Consider the following 15,605-nt stretch of genomic DNA (forward strand, 5'->3'; position numbering starts at 1 on the left):
CACACGCCGTGCCCGAGCCCGGCCCGAGCCCGTGAAAAAACTGCTCTACCCGGCCCGGCCCGGCCCACGGGCCGGGCCGTGCCCGGGCTTTCGGGTAAGCCCGAGCCCGTGCAGTGCTCTAGCACACACAGCTGCAAGATCATGCTGAGAAAGAACAGTGACACCTGCAGTACCGCCGCAACCTCATCCAACAGCTGGTGGGTGACGTGAGGGCTAGAGCCAAAAAGCGGGGCCCGTCTGCGTGGAAGGAGTGCGAGGAAAGGCTAGATGGGAGGAGCCATTTCAGCTACAAGATCCCAGGCCGAAATACCAAAGACTGTGCTGTTTGTAGCAATCGAAAAACAAACGGAGGCAGGAGGGAAACTGTGTTTTTCTTCAAAACCTGCAGTAACAACCCTGGCCTGCACCCAGAAAAATGCTTCGAGTGGTATCACACGCTGCTCAAATATCGGTACAGGAGTTGCCTACAGAAGGCAAGAGAAAAAATAAATATCCTGTTAGTTTTTATTCCACAGTTTGTGTTTTTCTTCGTGGCGCCACAAACTGGCAAAATAGTTTTGGACTAGGACAGCCGGAAAGCAAGTAAAAGTTTCGGACCGCAAAGGGTTAAAATAATTCAGGTGTCCGCCTCGAGCAAGACAGTTACGGTGTCCACGGCAAGGATTGTGAAAATAAACAAGAAACATTGCGCTTTGGAGGTGACAAGGAGCTTCCTTTTTGTCGGTAGTTTTCTCGGCGTCAGCGTCTGTTTTGAGCATGTCACTCTTATTACACGGTGCTTTGGCGGTGTGTGGTGCCGGAATCTATGGCAAATTATTATTATAAATAGCAGCAACGCGGGCCGAGAGCCAACAGTGACGTCTTCGTAGATAGCTCATATGGTAACAACTTGTGAACTGATAAATTAATGGGCGGAATGTTAAATTTGGGACTTTCACTATTACGACTTTTCAGAATAACAAACCATTTACTGCGGTCCCCTGAAGTTCGTTATATCGAGATTTTACTATTTAGAGCTGTGGTATGAGCTATAGCTCAATTTTGCAGCTGAATGTTTAAGCTCTTGAATAATTGATAGAGGATTTAATTACATTTAATTTATATCTGCTAAAAGAGATCTCCAACATTTTCCTGGCTGGAAACTGAACTTGATTTGAATGAAATGCAAGTCTTATTCAGAGTGCAGTGGCCTTTGCCTGACCCGTGTGAAGACACCAACTCCTGATGTTGTGCAGCTTAATGTTGGTGAAATGTAGAAACAGTGCTCAGTGCAGAATTTCTGGTATCGTATTTTTACGCCTTGTTTTATTGTGATAGCAATTATATGGACACTCCAGGTGCATTTCTGCCATCGCCGTGATGTTCCGTGTAAAGTCCAAGAGTGATAACATCGTCGCCGCATGCTTTATGCTGTATATGTGAGTGAAAGGGTATGAGGGTGAGCCGACAATGGCGGCTCAATCTCGTGCGCACAAGGGAAGTAAGCGGGGAGTAAGCGCGCTGTCTACTGTAGTGCGCAAGGCACCGGGCGGAGGGGTGTTTTATGCCGGCGGCTGCTGTGTATGCCGCGGCCGCGCGTGCCCTATCTTGAAAGCGATCTGCGATGGAGACAGAGTGCGCCGAGTGCCGATAGCTTCGTGTGCGCTGTGTTTTCGACGCTTAGTTTGCGTTGAAGCGAGAGGCAGCACGAAGGTCAATTCGCTCGCTGCTGCTGCCGCACTTCCTCACTCCAGCATTTTGACAGCGAGCTTCCGTGGTCATCGAGCGAGATGTGTTCATGTTTGCTTGTGCGCGCGTGACACCATGCTTGTTAATTTAGTTAGTAAGTGAATGTTTGCATGTTCGTCTCTTTCCCTACCATGGGGAAAATAGGCGATTTTTGTATGGTGCGGCAGTTTTTTTCTTAAGGAACTATTGCACTCTCTATTTAATGCAGTACATAAACAGAAGCAAAATGGATGCACTTTTCACACATAAAAGTTTTATTAACGAGATGTATGTCATAAAAAAGATATAACTTGTTAAAATTAAGATTGTGCAATAAAATTGAACAAAGTTTGTAAAGACCCGCTTGTATCTACTAAGAACAAAATGTTACAAAAATTATGAGATATACAAAATGTATAGCCATCTATTAGGCACTATCTTCAAAAAAAATCTAAATTTTAATTGAACAGGTATTCCGCTACAAAAATGTAACTGCAAGCACTGCAGTTGGGCGTGCCGGGCTGCGGCCGCCGATGTTCCAGGCTGGTTTGCGTCGTCGTCGCTTTCAAACGCAAAGTCCGATGAAAAGCCAGCGTCCTCTGGCTCGCTGCTGTTCGATGTATCGATATGATCAGCCGCAGAGGCAGCGGAATCGTGATATCTGCGATCTCCTGAAGCACGCGCGCCGTTTCCGGAGCTGGACATTATTGCATTCTGCTTTGACGATCGTGAAACTTCGGAGCGAATTTAAAAATCACCGCCTGGCAGGCAAAAAGTGAACTGCTTAGAAAACAAAAATATAGTTTCTTCTCTTTCACGTCCAATGCGCAGTGTGTCTCTGAGCGGCGCGGAAGGTCTCAAAAGTGGCGTTTCAAACCATTGATAGCGGGCGGCCATTTTTTCGTTCTTCTTTGACGATCACGAAACTTCGGAGTGCATTTAAAAATCACTGCCATGCGGGAAAAAAACAAACTGTTTAGAAAACTAAAATATAGCTCTCCTCCTTCACGCCCCATTGCGCAGTATGTCCGTGAGCGGCGCGGAAGGTCTCAAAAGGGGGGTTTCAAACCATCGATAGAGACCTAACGATGCCCAAAGGGCACAGTACGGAAAGATTTATACGGCCGATAAAACTACTATCTTTGCTTAGTATAGCTCTCTACTAATTTGCTATTGCAATCGATGCTTCACCTTTCGGGCGAAGCTGCAACGTCTGTAGCTGTATGAACTCGCATTCCTCGAATGTGTACCTACCGGCCTAAAGTACCGTACTTACTCGATACTAATGTGCCTCTGATTGCAACACACACTAAGTTTTTCATGGGCGGAAATCTAAAATGCAGTGACCTTAATTGTAATGCGCAGCCTGATTTTCATACTTCAAAAAAATGTAAAATGCAATGCACTAGGTTGTTCCCTTATCAGATTTTCGTGGTAAAAGAAATAGCTATTTGTTGTCAGAGGTGCGATTTGGACCCCAGATAGAGGTGGTGTCCAATAATGGCAAATCTTTTGGCACTTGCACTATGGTAAAGCATGGCTTTCAATGTTTTGAGGTGGGATGTTGACACCACCTATTAGCGATTTTGGTTTTGTTCTCGATTCTAACACACATCTAGTGTTTTAAAGAATTTTCCTGGAAATTTTTTTTGTTAGAATCAAGTATAACTATGTCACAGGATGCACATTGAGCAGTGACAATGGGAAGAGCACAAGCTACTGTAAGGTCCGGCCTGCTCTTTGATTGGTGCTAGCCTTAAGGGGGCTACTATGCTTGAAGAGCAAGCTTGTCCATCTCTTCTGTGCTCTACAGTTCAGTCTACCTATATTCAGTCTCCCTATACTGATATGCACAACACGGGAAAAATTTTGTTCATAACAATTTTTTTTTAATATATATGGAGTGACTTGAAGAATGTACCTTTACCGTTCTGATTATATAATTTTTTGTGAGGACATCATTCTTCAGCAATTTTGTCAGGGTAGTGTCAAACAGTTAACACGTCACGATGGTGCACCCTACAATTACACTTTACAAGTCGCATACCTCAGTGACGTATTCGAAATTAATAGGTGAGAAAGAAAACCTTGGTTAGCAAGCATGTAACAAAGTGGAAGTTTAGGTGAGTAGGTGTTAAAAATGTCAAATTTAGATTTACATGCTCAATTCATAGGCAGCTATCATGTTGCACATTGCAAGCAGTTGCTGTACATACATTGTGGGTAGCTAGCACATTGGATGGCATAAAAACTGTGTGCTCTATTGTGGATTACGCTTATGTTTGTAATCGTAATGACTAGCCTAAGTTGACATCTCTTTAGCAGATATGGTACACATGGCACCTCTGATTGGTTGTTTCCGAATGCTGCGAAAAGGCTATGAATATAGAGAAGTGCAGTGATCAATTTGTATTGCAAGAATTATAATCTATACTCTATCTCAGTAGTTTCTAACAGCACTGTGGAAGCCGCAAGACTCCTTAGCCAATAGGAAGGCCAAATGCTCCTCAATACATGTTCATCTGCACTGCATTGTCTGCTTAGCATTGTCTTGCTATCCTGTTGACACATGCTTCACTGTTGGTGTACTGATGAAACAAATGTTTCGGTCTTGTAACCAGCTGTGTTTACATAAAGGTGACAGTGGGGCTTCGCTTCATCTGTATGCTTTCTCAGCAGTTCCTTACAGCCTCCTTAGCTAGTAGTAAGGGTAAACATCCTTATAAATGTTCACCCGCGCTAAATCGTCTTCTCAGCGTCTATTTGGCATTTGCTCGCCGTTGCCATCAAATGCCATACTAAAGGCGAATAGTAATATTATGATGCAGTGAACGATTTGGCCTTTATAGCATTCCGCAATCAGACTGCTTTTATGGCTCGGCATTGCCTTTGTAGTCCTAGCGGCGTCAAAACGGACAGCTGATCTCAATAGTAACGACAAAGCATAACTAATGCTTTGCCTTCAGCGTGAAATGAGGCCAAGTGTTGATGGATATTACCATTAATTTCTTGCTGTCAAAGCGGAAAGCCAGTAACAAGCGTGGATACAGTGCCATGCTTGTTAGTTAGTAGTTAGTGTGTGCCATGCATACAGTTATGCCTGGAACTATATCACGCGGTGCAAGTATATTACCTGTGTACACTTCCGTACCTTCGGCAGTGCTACAAGTTACTTGTGAGATGGAGTATAGTAATTACCACCAGACTTCATTATAGCTGTTGGTGTGCGCTTGTTTTCACAAGAAAGCTCAGTTACTCTCATACGCAACCACTGTAATGGATCTGTAATGGCTTATTGAAGGGGCCAACAGGCTGCGTCCACTGGTACTACTTGAAAGAAAAGTAGTTGCATATTTTTGTTTCACTGATGCTTATCTTTCGTGGCAATAATTTGTGCTGCAATACAGTAGCAATACATCCTTGATTTTTGGCACTTAAAAGCACATGGCCAGCAGTTCACAGGTGGCTCGCTGAACTCTTCCCTGCAGCCTGACTTGCCCTCCTGACTGTTCACCTTCTCCCCCAATAATTCACATTGGCCTTAATAAGCACCTACTCCTCTACTGAACATTTGACTACTGTGCATGCACTGTGGGGAACTGCATGTAGTCTATGTGGCTCAATGCCCAATGCGAGTTTGAGACCCCTGCCTTTCTTCTTTAGTATTTATGATCATTTTGCATACATGAAATGATGATTTGTTTGTGAACTTAGAATCAGCAGATCGTTGGCAGGTGGTTAGTTTTGCAACTAAATTGGGATCATGGGCCTAAAAATATTGTGAAGAAAGTTTTTATAAAGCTGCCGCAGATAAAGCCGGATGCGTTATTGTTGAGCGTGTCCTGTTATACTACCTTGTTAGTTGTGCTAACATACAGAAGCTACTATAGATTGTTAACTGTGGTAATATTCTTGTAGTCTGAAAAAATTCAGTTGGGCTCTGTTGCATACTGTTACTTGCATCATTTGGGCTCTGGTTGATGCAGTTTCTTGACCTGATGAGTCTCACTGCAGCACAAAATCATTAACTGCATTATGCAGATGATGTGTTCACTTTAGTCACCTAGCAATTACTGCTAAAGTATGGTTTGCTAAAATATGGTTTGCTAGTAGCTCCTGTGTGATTTCACTCTTTACTTTTATACCTTGTACCTGTTGTGTTCGTAAAATTTGTATTATAGTTTCACTTGAGTCAACTGAGTGTTTTGTCTGTGAACATCAACTTTTCAGAAGTGACACTATGCTCATGTCTTCTGTTTGTGATAAATTTTATGGGCTATAGGCTTTTTGATAATCCATAGCTTTTCTCTGTAACTTGAAACACCACTAGCCAATAAGAATTTCTGCATAATGTAACATGGCAGATTTTTGTCATGTTACTGTGGCCTTGTTTTCTCCTAAATGAACATTTTTTTTTACATTAGTGTGAAACCATTTTTCTTCTTTTTTAGCCTTTTATCTCTCTCCCTGTCAGTTCCACCTATGTTTTATGTTCTTTGGAGTGTTTAGTTTTATTGTCCTATTTGGTTTTATTGATTTAAAGCTCTTATTTTGAATATAAGTGTTACATCTTGAGCGTCATGTCAAGAATCCCATATGAATGATGAAAAAGTGAAATGCTGGCTGGCAGCACTTGCAGAATTTGCTGTGCCACGGTGCGCCTGAACCATGGTGTAACAATCCTTGATTTGATGAAAATCACATTGGGGCAGACTTTCTCTGCGCTATTTTACACAAATATGAGACAACATAGCATTTCCTATAGTTGAGCAGGTAATTAAGCAGTGCATTTTGTCCAAACTTTTGTGCTTTGGGTACTAAACAGATGTTGCCAACTAACAGCATTTGGTGCAAGAAGTTGTCTGGGCATTAGAAAGTGCTCGTGACCGCCTCCGAGTCTAACATGAAAGTTAGGTTGTAGACGTGCTTGAATGTAACCGGCGGATTGTCGCATAATTCAGTGTTGCACTCACCACTGCACAATGGAATGGCATATATATATATATAACCAAGTAGTATAGCTGTTGCCAGAAATTGTGGCTGAAATGCTCATTTGTTATTTTCATGTACAATATGCAAGTCACCATGAATGTTAGTCACTGAAAGACTTTACTGCTGTTCTGACATGGAAATATATGTAAAAGGGAAATTCAGTCTAACAAAGATTTCCACTTGAAGTACAACTTTATTGTTGGTGCCCACCATCTGAATTTGTGCTTTTCCACTTTACCTTCAGCTGTATTTCTCGATGACTCCCATATGTCATAGGTGCTCTAATGCTCGCTTGGTGCATTATGTGAAGAATAAGAGGTTTGTGTGCAGCACAGTTAATGCAGAACTCCTTTAAAGAACTCATCCTTTTTTTTACTCTTTTTTTGTAACAGTAGTGCAGAAATGCAGAAAACTAGTGATGGCAGCGCCTGAATGCTGCCACTTTTGTCTCATTCTGGTATATCCAACAGTGTTCAGCACTTCCTGTACAGTTTGCCATGCAACATCACTTTTGCTCCTAAGCCTTTACCAAATGTGGAGGATGTGGACTCTGTTTATGCATTCACTGTTACTGCTAAATTTATTTCTTGCTCAATCCGTCTGCAAGATCTTTTCCTGGTATGACACTCATGTGTAATTTGTAGCAACCATGCTTCTCTGCACCAGTGGCAGTTTGCGTATATAAGATGCGCTGCAGTATGCAGCGGAAGTACTTGTGTCACATGCATTGCTTCGACAATTTAGCAGCCAATCCCTAGTGCAGCTGGGCCAGTCTGTTCAGTAAAATGCTGCTCTGCGGTCTAGTGTGGCTTGCAAAGACTGCTTTCCCTGTGCCTTTGTCATATGTTGTTGGAAAGTGCATGGTTACCTGTTGACTTGAGGATACCATTTAACACACTGAAAAGATCTTTCAGCTGCCCTCTGCAGCCTGTGTTATTTGGCTGTTATGAGCCTGATGTATGAACAAACTGTCTTGTCTTGCATTAGCCGCATTTTTAGTAGTACGCCGTAGGCAGTATTTTCTTAGTCGCACCACTTTTTGAATCTCGGCTTGCAGGAGGTTTCACCCCATTTTAAATGTCTTGACCTTCCACTGGGTTGGAGCTATTGTTTCATTGGTTGTACTCTGACCAGCGAATTGTGACCTGTACTTGCATCGTTCAAGAAGCTGTATGTTGAAAGTGCAAGCACTGTTTAAGCAGTGGAGTTTTCGTATACAGTGTAGACTGCTTATAACGTATGCCATAAAAGTCGTGAAAAACAATGCTATTAAGAGAGCCACAGTGTAAACAAATAATCTATTTTTATAATCAGTGTACAAGCCAGATGGACAACCTTATTCGTTACGTTGTACATTAATTGTAGAATCCAAGGAGGCTTTGCAGTAGATCCTCTTTCCTAAAACTCATTTCTTTAGGGGCAGTGCGGTAGTCTTACTTGGTTTCATGATTTATAAGCGCAACGCAGCCTCTACGTGTGAGCAGTGTGGTGCTCGATCTTGCTTTACTGTCACTATTTTGGCTACTAAAAGCTGCGCTGTGTCCTGTACTGCACCTTAAGCGGCTACTTTACAAGTGGTCTGCACTGTACGCCTGTTTCAATATTCTTGGAATGTGGATTGGCAGAGCTTGTTGTACACCAGAATTTCATGTGACGGCAAATGTGAGAGCTTAAAACGTATTCACTGCCTGTTTCTCGAGGCATTGCGTGTAATCTCTATGCTCTTGTAATCCCTTTTTGGCATATTATACAATAAAGCCAAATAGTTGTCTCGTGGATAAATGAACTCGTTCAACCCGCATGACCGTTGGCACATCGCATATTCAAAGCATTGCCGGTGAAAGCGCTGGCATCGTAGATAGTCGCAGTAGCTGCTCGGCATTCGCATGGCCTTAATGGCGCATGTGAGTTTCCTGCCACGTCCGTTGTTGGGTGCCAGGAGGAGAGAGAAAAAGCCGAATAGCACAGCCGAGAAGGACGTTGGCTGGAACAAGTGGATACTCGTCAGTGTTTTTGCAGGTTATGTGCTCACTCGCACTCTAACATTCACACTCATGAGTGAGTAGTTGAACTAAGAATGTAGTTGAAGTCAGCGTTTCGACAAGGGGACTTGTCTTCGTCAGGGCAGCAACTGCTTTCCTTAGCAGCGTTACAGCGTACTAGAATAGGAATACCCAATTCTAGTACACTGTAGCAGCGTCTTAGCTCTTAAGGCCAACCTACATGTACAGCTTGCCGGTGCGCGAAAGCTCGCGCCCATGCTCCTCACGCATGCGCAGATGGTACAGGACAGGTCGTACACGGCGAAGCGCTGCGCGCTCCCAGATATCTTCTCCAGACAAATATCGGTCTGCCTCGCCGAAATATAGGTATGCCTCGCCGAAATACGAAATGACGACTACCAAGGCGAAAATAGTGAGCCAAGTGAAAGCGCGCTCACGCGCGTCTTGTAGGTTCAAACCGCCATTACTCGCGAGGCGCGGCAAACACTAGGCGCGTGGCGCGAGCTTTCGCGTTCCGGCATGCGTATGGGTAGCTCGGGCCTTAGGCACCCGTTCCTGCCTTAAGCGTCGGCGTCCCTCGGCGTACCCGAGCGAACGAGCACAGCGAAGGATGAAGGAGCGAACGCGAAGCGTCGCGGGGGATGAAAGACGGTGATAGCGGAGAGCGCAATGAAGAAAAAGGAGGACGCATAAGGTGGAAAGCAGAGGAGGAAAGTATGGCGAAAGGGTGAGTAGGAAAGCAAAGTGCCGCACGAGACTACGAGATGGCGCCATTATAGTAGCATGCGCCGCAGTGCGCCGATGACGTCATTACTAAAGCATGCAGTGAGTGCGTCCACCGATACCATATATGAAAGAGCGCTGGCGTGTGCTGTAGGCCTACTGCGCATGCGCTACTTTGCCGGCGCCGCTACCCCATTCTAGTCACTGTAGCGCCGCCGCCTCTAGAAAATGCGCATAAGAATGCGCTCTGCGCAAGATACGCGTTCCCGTGTTCGCGCTTTCTTTCTGAACAATGAGCAACGCAACTGGTGGAATTCAAAACACCTGAAGAGATGCACTCAAATTTCGCTTAGGGAGCATCGTAATCGTCAGTGAACTTTATGTACGGATAGCCCACTCTCCTCCCACCCTCAATGGGGGAGGAGGAGGCGAATAAGCCGCTGCTTTGTGTGGGGTAGCTGATGTTAAACTAATAAAAAATAATCACCAGCCCTACCCCTGTCGAGAAAATGGGGGAAAGCGAAGCTTGTCGTGTGTGTATCTGACCTTCGTCAGGGTTAAAGCTCCTCCTCTGGTCGTATCTGACGGCGGGCCTCGGCTTCGGAAGCCCTCACCTCAGAATTCTCTGCTTGTCGCTGACGGCGGGCTTTGGCTTCGGAAGCCCTCACCTCGGGATCGTCGGCTCTTCGCTGACGGCGAGCCTCGGCCAGGGAAGCCCTCACGCTAGAATCGGCACGTCGACGACGAACCCTTTCCCGAGCGAGTTCACGCCGGCGTTCATCAAACGCAGCTTGCTCCTTTGCAGAGCGCACCACGCCTATCCTTCCCATGAATCCCATCTGTTCGTCGAAACTGATCTGAGGCGAGGGAAGCCCGGAGGAGCGCGCGCCAACCCGCTTTCCTTCCATGTCCCTAGGGCCTTGCTACGCAGCAAACGAACCTGATTGGTCGCGCGCGTGTCACGTGATCACGCGTGTAGCATTTCCAATGCGGGTGTACGCCCCACGTGATTTCTGTCTTTCCTTATTGTCCCTGGTATGTGCCATTGAGCTTGGACCCTTTCTGCACTATCATCAGGATGGCCCACACGACAGGGGTATGTGCCATTGAGCTTGAACCCTTTTTGCACTATTGCCAGGACCAGCCCACTTTTCAGCGTGACACCACCACCACCGCCGACACTTGTGAGCCTATAAAGCTTCGCTTAAAAAAAAGGGGGGGGGGGTTGTAGGAAATGAAGGAGGGAGGTGTGGAGTTATGATAGAAAAAGGCGAATAATTGGTGTACTGGTGTTGGGTTCTTTCAAGTAATCGAGATAAAACTGGGAACGGAAAATAATTTACGCGCATAAGTAGGCGCTGCCAATCCAGTACGTGTGCCTGGTTTTGTAAGGAAGAAGATACTTTTCATATAGTCTCTCGGGAATTTGAAGAAAAAGAAAGAAAGGGGCAGGTAGGAGAAGATAACCAGTTCAAAGAAACAATGAAAACTGGAAGCAAAGAGCATGCATGCGCATACCATCGTATTTGGGAGATAAGACAAAAGAAGACATGCACTCACACAATACTACGAAGTTTAGAAGAAATAAGAGGACGAATAAAGTGGGTGTGACAGTAAATTAATAAATAAGGGCTTGCCAAAAAATGTCGCAGTTTCACCCGAAAGGCGAAGCATCAATTGCGATAGCAAATTAGTAGAGAGCTGTACGGAGTAAGTAGTTTTATCAGCCTTATCAGCCTTATCAGCCTTAAAGAAGGTTGCACTATAAGAAGGATTGGAAAGGTTACCATAAACTCAAAGTTAAATGTGGGTCTTTGTAAATTTACTACAGGTTACTTTAGTAAAGGTTACCATGCAATATCTAATTTATAGGTGCGCAGAAATGTAAAAAAATGTGCGTCCTAAGTTAATGTTACCGGGATAAGATAGCTCTATAAAAAATCTCGCAGTTTCACCTGAAAGGCGAAGCATCAGTTGCGATAGCAAATTAGTAGAGAGCTATACGAAGTAAGGATACTAGTTTTATCAGCTGTATAAACTTGGACATGCAGCAGCACCAGCAACGCGCAGAACTGTTGTCGACGCCGTCGGCGTTTCGCCCGCGTTCGCTCCGAACGCGCGCGGCGTTGGTGACTGTTGCCGGTGCCTCTGGGGGCGGCTCGGAGGTTTTCGACGAGATAAGTGGTTCTTGAGGGAAAGGGAAAGGTTGGCGCTATCTTCTGCAGCCCTTGAGGGAGCACAATTCGACGAGATCAGAACGGGACACTCGTCGAGCAGCGTCGGAATTCTTTACCACCTTCTCGCCTCGCAACGTTTTTATATAAATACGCATTTGGTGCCGCAGCTAAACGTCGCCTTCCCTCCCTCCCGTCCTCCCACGTCCGTTCGCACGACGGAAGAAGTCGCGTTTGCTCTATATACATATGGTGATTGGAAAGGAGGAAACAGACGCTTAATTCTGTAGCCCTTCACGGAGCACGGCGCAGAACGCGCGTTTGCTCTCCGCCGTGCGGTCGCTCCCCGTGAAAGCGCGCGTCCCTCGCGCGCTTTCACTCGCACATGCAGCATACGGCGCGCGGCGACGATTTCATCGCCGTTTGACGTCATACGCAACCTCACGGTGACGGCGACGCCGACGGCAGAAATCCGCTTTGAGTGTCCATGTAATTGCGATCGCAATAAAAGTACAAAGAAATATACATCCAAATAAAATAAATATAGCGGTGTTCGGGTTATAAACAACCCTGGTCAAAGCAAGTGTGAGACTGAAAAAAAAAAAGCAGTGTGTAAACCATAATAAAAAAATAAGCAGCAGGAGTATGACAAAACGATTTGCGATGCGAATCTTGTACTGTTGACTTGTTTGACATCGGTTTAGTGGTCGCCGCAGCGTGGCGAGTGAGAAAGGAGTTGCACGCTGATAAAACAGAAACATTGCTTTCTTTGTGCTCGCTTTTTCACATGCCAATCTTTGGCGACAGTCATCATAGGATAGCTTAATTTGCTTCTTGGAGAAAGTGGACTGCAATAAAAAGTAATTAGCTTACAAGAAATGAAAGCATAGTACGCATGTGAAAAAAAATAGTTAATTTCTTATAAATATGTATAAGGTACTCAAACACACTCCTCTCGTGCGTATGCGATTTATATAGGCGAATGACCACGCTAAAAGTGCGAAATCTCCCTTAACGTCGCACCGTTTTCTGTCGACGTCGCAGAAGACATTCCGGCAGAAACCATCTCCAGGGGCGGATCCAGGTTTTTTCTGAGGGGTGGGTCAGCTTCTGTCAATGATGATGATGATGATAGTAGCCTTTATCATTTACCTAAATTCACCGTTTCTGCGCACGATAAACCCGCGTTTTATACGGCTAGAGCAACACCTGTAGCCCGCCGTGGTGGCTCAGTCAGCTCAGGCGTTGCGCTGCTGAGCACGAGATCGCGCGATCGAATCCCTGCCGCGGCGGCCGCATTTCGATGGAGGCGAAATGCAAAAACGCCCGTGTGCTTGCGTTGTAGTGCACGTTAAAGAACCCCAGGTGGTCAAAATTCATCCGGAGTCTTCCACTACGGCGTGCCTCATAATCAGATCTGGTTGTGGCACGTAAAACCCCAGAAAGAGGAAGAAGCCCTATAGCGAAGCCAGGTATCGGTTTCTCCGAGCTTATAGGAAAAGGACGTTACCCAATACAGCAATGTGCTTGGCGGCTGTGCCTGATAATACAGGTTGTTCAAAACTAAGCTTTATGGTTTTCTTAAAATTAGGCACTGGGAGGCGCGCGAAAACCACCTGTGCAAATAAGTTATGTGGCCAGGGGGGCACAAAGTGAGGTGATAATTACGCTGTGAGCAGCCCAATTAACTAAAATTGAACAATTATTTTTTGTCGACTGCAGTAAGTGGGTATGTTTGTATTGAAAACTTAGAGGCAGTCGTGTTTCTACACAGTATCAGTCGGAAGAATTAATCTAGCGTGTTCGTGCTCCGAGATATCCGACTCCAAATTTCAATTGTCGTACTGCGCAGAGTTATCGACTCGACGCGAGAGCGGTTTATGCTTTGCTTTGCTGTGGAAGGGAGGCATTTTGAACATTTTAGGGCATTTACATCTTGATGGGTGAAGTGTTGTCATGAGATTTGTGCATGACAACACCAAAGTTAAAGCGACAGTATGAAATATTCGTTAGCATAGCTAAAAAGGTTTCTTCTGTTGATGGTGCAGTTGTTGCTTTTGATTTCAATAAAACTTACAATACTTGGAAATCAGCAGTCACTTTATTTGCGTAGCCCAAACAAGGACCATGCCCGATCGTCTAGTCATCATTACGCACGCGCGCTGCCCTCCGGCATCTTCGCTCGCGCCATTATCTCGGCATGGCTAGAGTGACCTAGGCATGGCAGCTGCCGCCATCTTTACAGGCTGCGCGGTCGCGTGTTACGACAGCGGTTACGGGTTCTTCGATTTTTTTTTTATTTCGCCAGCCGTGAGGGGAAGGGGGGCAGTTATTATTTTTGCCAATGCCTCCGCCGCGTTGTCAGACTAAACGCCGCACCCAACAGCCGCGTCACATCAGGGAGGAGCTTTGCGCCGATCCTCACTCTCTTGCACGTGTAATCATGCGAACGACAATTAAAATTTGGAGTTGGATATCTCGGAGCATAGACATGCTAGAAGAATTCTTCCAAGTGAAACTGTGTAGAAACACGACTGCCTCTAACTTTTGAATACAAACATACACACTTACTGCAGCCAATAAAAAGTTAATTATTCAATTTTAGTTAATTCGGCTGCTGACAGCGATAATTATCTCACTTTGTGTCCCCCTAGCCACACAACTTATTTGCGCAGGTGGTCTTCACGTGCCTCCCAGTGCCTAATTTTAAGAAAACCATAAAGCTTAATTTTGAACACCCGGTATATCTAGCCTGTTTTGTTTCTTAAAATAAAATTTGGGATGATATGTCGCAGGTTCGTTATAAATGCGTAAGCACGGGTCCATCTTTGGAGTTCTGTTGGGACACCTTGATTTCCTTAAGAAGATTATTTGTGTTCGGCTGCTTTGTAGGACTAACTTCCCAATTCTCAAACAGCCCTCGACTCGAAGCTCTTCCTCCACTTCACCTTGTTGAGCACAGCGCCGCCTCTCGAGTGATAAAGACGTGACAATTCTCAAGAATTCCCATGAATGATCATGAAGCTCAGTGACCACTTCTTTGGAGGGATGGCGGTGCTATCTTTCCTCTTAAAGGTGTTGTGTTGACTAGAGGAACGTTCTTGAATACGGGCGTAATGCTCCGCTCCAGCGCGGCAACCACTAGGCTGGTTGTTTACGATATGCGAATCACCGCGTATGAAGACTCACGACGCCACCTACAAGAAGAACGATGTGGCGTAGTAGCCGAGAGCGCGAGCCAGCGTCTTCATGTTTTGTTTCCCACGCGACGCCATCCTTTTACACAAGGCGCGCATCTGCTCCCGTTTCTCTAACCACGCGACGCCATCCTAGGCCCGCGCGCTGGCGTTGGCCGCTGACTTCACGCTCCCCCACTTCCAGCCGCTGCTCGAGGCTTCGCCCCGCTCCGCGAGAACGCCCACTCAGATAAACGGATCCGGACCCCACTCTAAAGTCAGCTTGTTTCGCGAACAGAATGCGCTGCGAGAAAGACACGGGGCGGGAAAACGTGTCTCACTTTTCAGAGGGCTAGAGCAGCAGCGAGAGTTTCAGGAGCGCGGTTGCTACGGCAACGTTCACATTTGGGGTAGCCGTCCCAGAGCTCCTTTGCGAAAGACACCACGTGATTTCCGCCACACTTTCTCCAACATGTCCGTGCTGACCGGGGCCTCTCCTACGCTTTCCTCCCTCCATGCATTTAGCAATGTATAGCGACACCGTATACTGCCACCGCCGAAACGCGTCATGTATGCGGCGTGCACTGCAGCCGGGCTCCTTTTCCCGCGCTTCTCTCTGGACACGCTGTGCCATCTAGTGGCGCCGCCGCGAAGTCATCGCGTGGCGCGTGCCTGAATATGCATATGAGGCGGGTTTGATTCCGCACTGTACCGGATAAATTTTGATGGGATTTTTTTTTCTAAATAGCGCCACATACCCTGTGGTACGTACCCAGTGACCCAAGTTGGGCGCAAAAGAGGTTCGTTGAAGAGCAGAATATACCCGTTGG

The 15,605-nt window shown here is 45.9% G+C and overlaps 1 long non-coding RNA gene across 1 annotated transcript; it reads left to right on the forward strand.

Moving 5' to 3' along the window:
- LOC125943248 (uncharacterized) lies at nt 1-8,481 on the forward strand. Its single transcript, XR_007465691.1, has 2 exons — nt 1-6,233; nt 6,270-8,481. It is a non-coding gene; the product is annotated as an uncharacterized LOC125943248 (long non-coding RNA).
- The last annotated feature ends 7,124 nt before the right edge of the window (nt 8,482-15,605 follow it).

The sequence above is a fragment of the Dermacentor silvarum genome, chromosome 2, assembly GCF_013339745.2.
Source record: "Dermacentor silvarum isolate Dsil-2018 chromosome 2, BIME_Dsil_1.4, whole genome shotgun sequence".
Taxonomy (NCBI): domain Eukaryota; kingdom Metazoa; phylum Arthropoda; class Arachnida; order Ixodida; family Ixodidae; genus Dermacentor; species Dermacentor silvarum.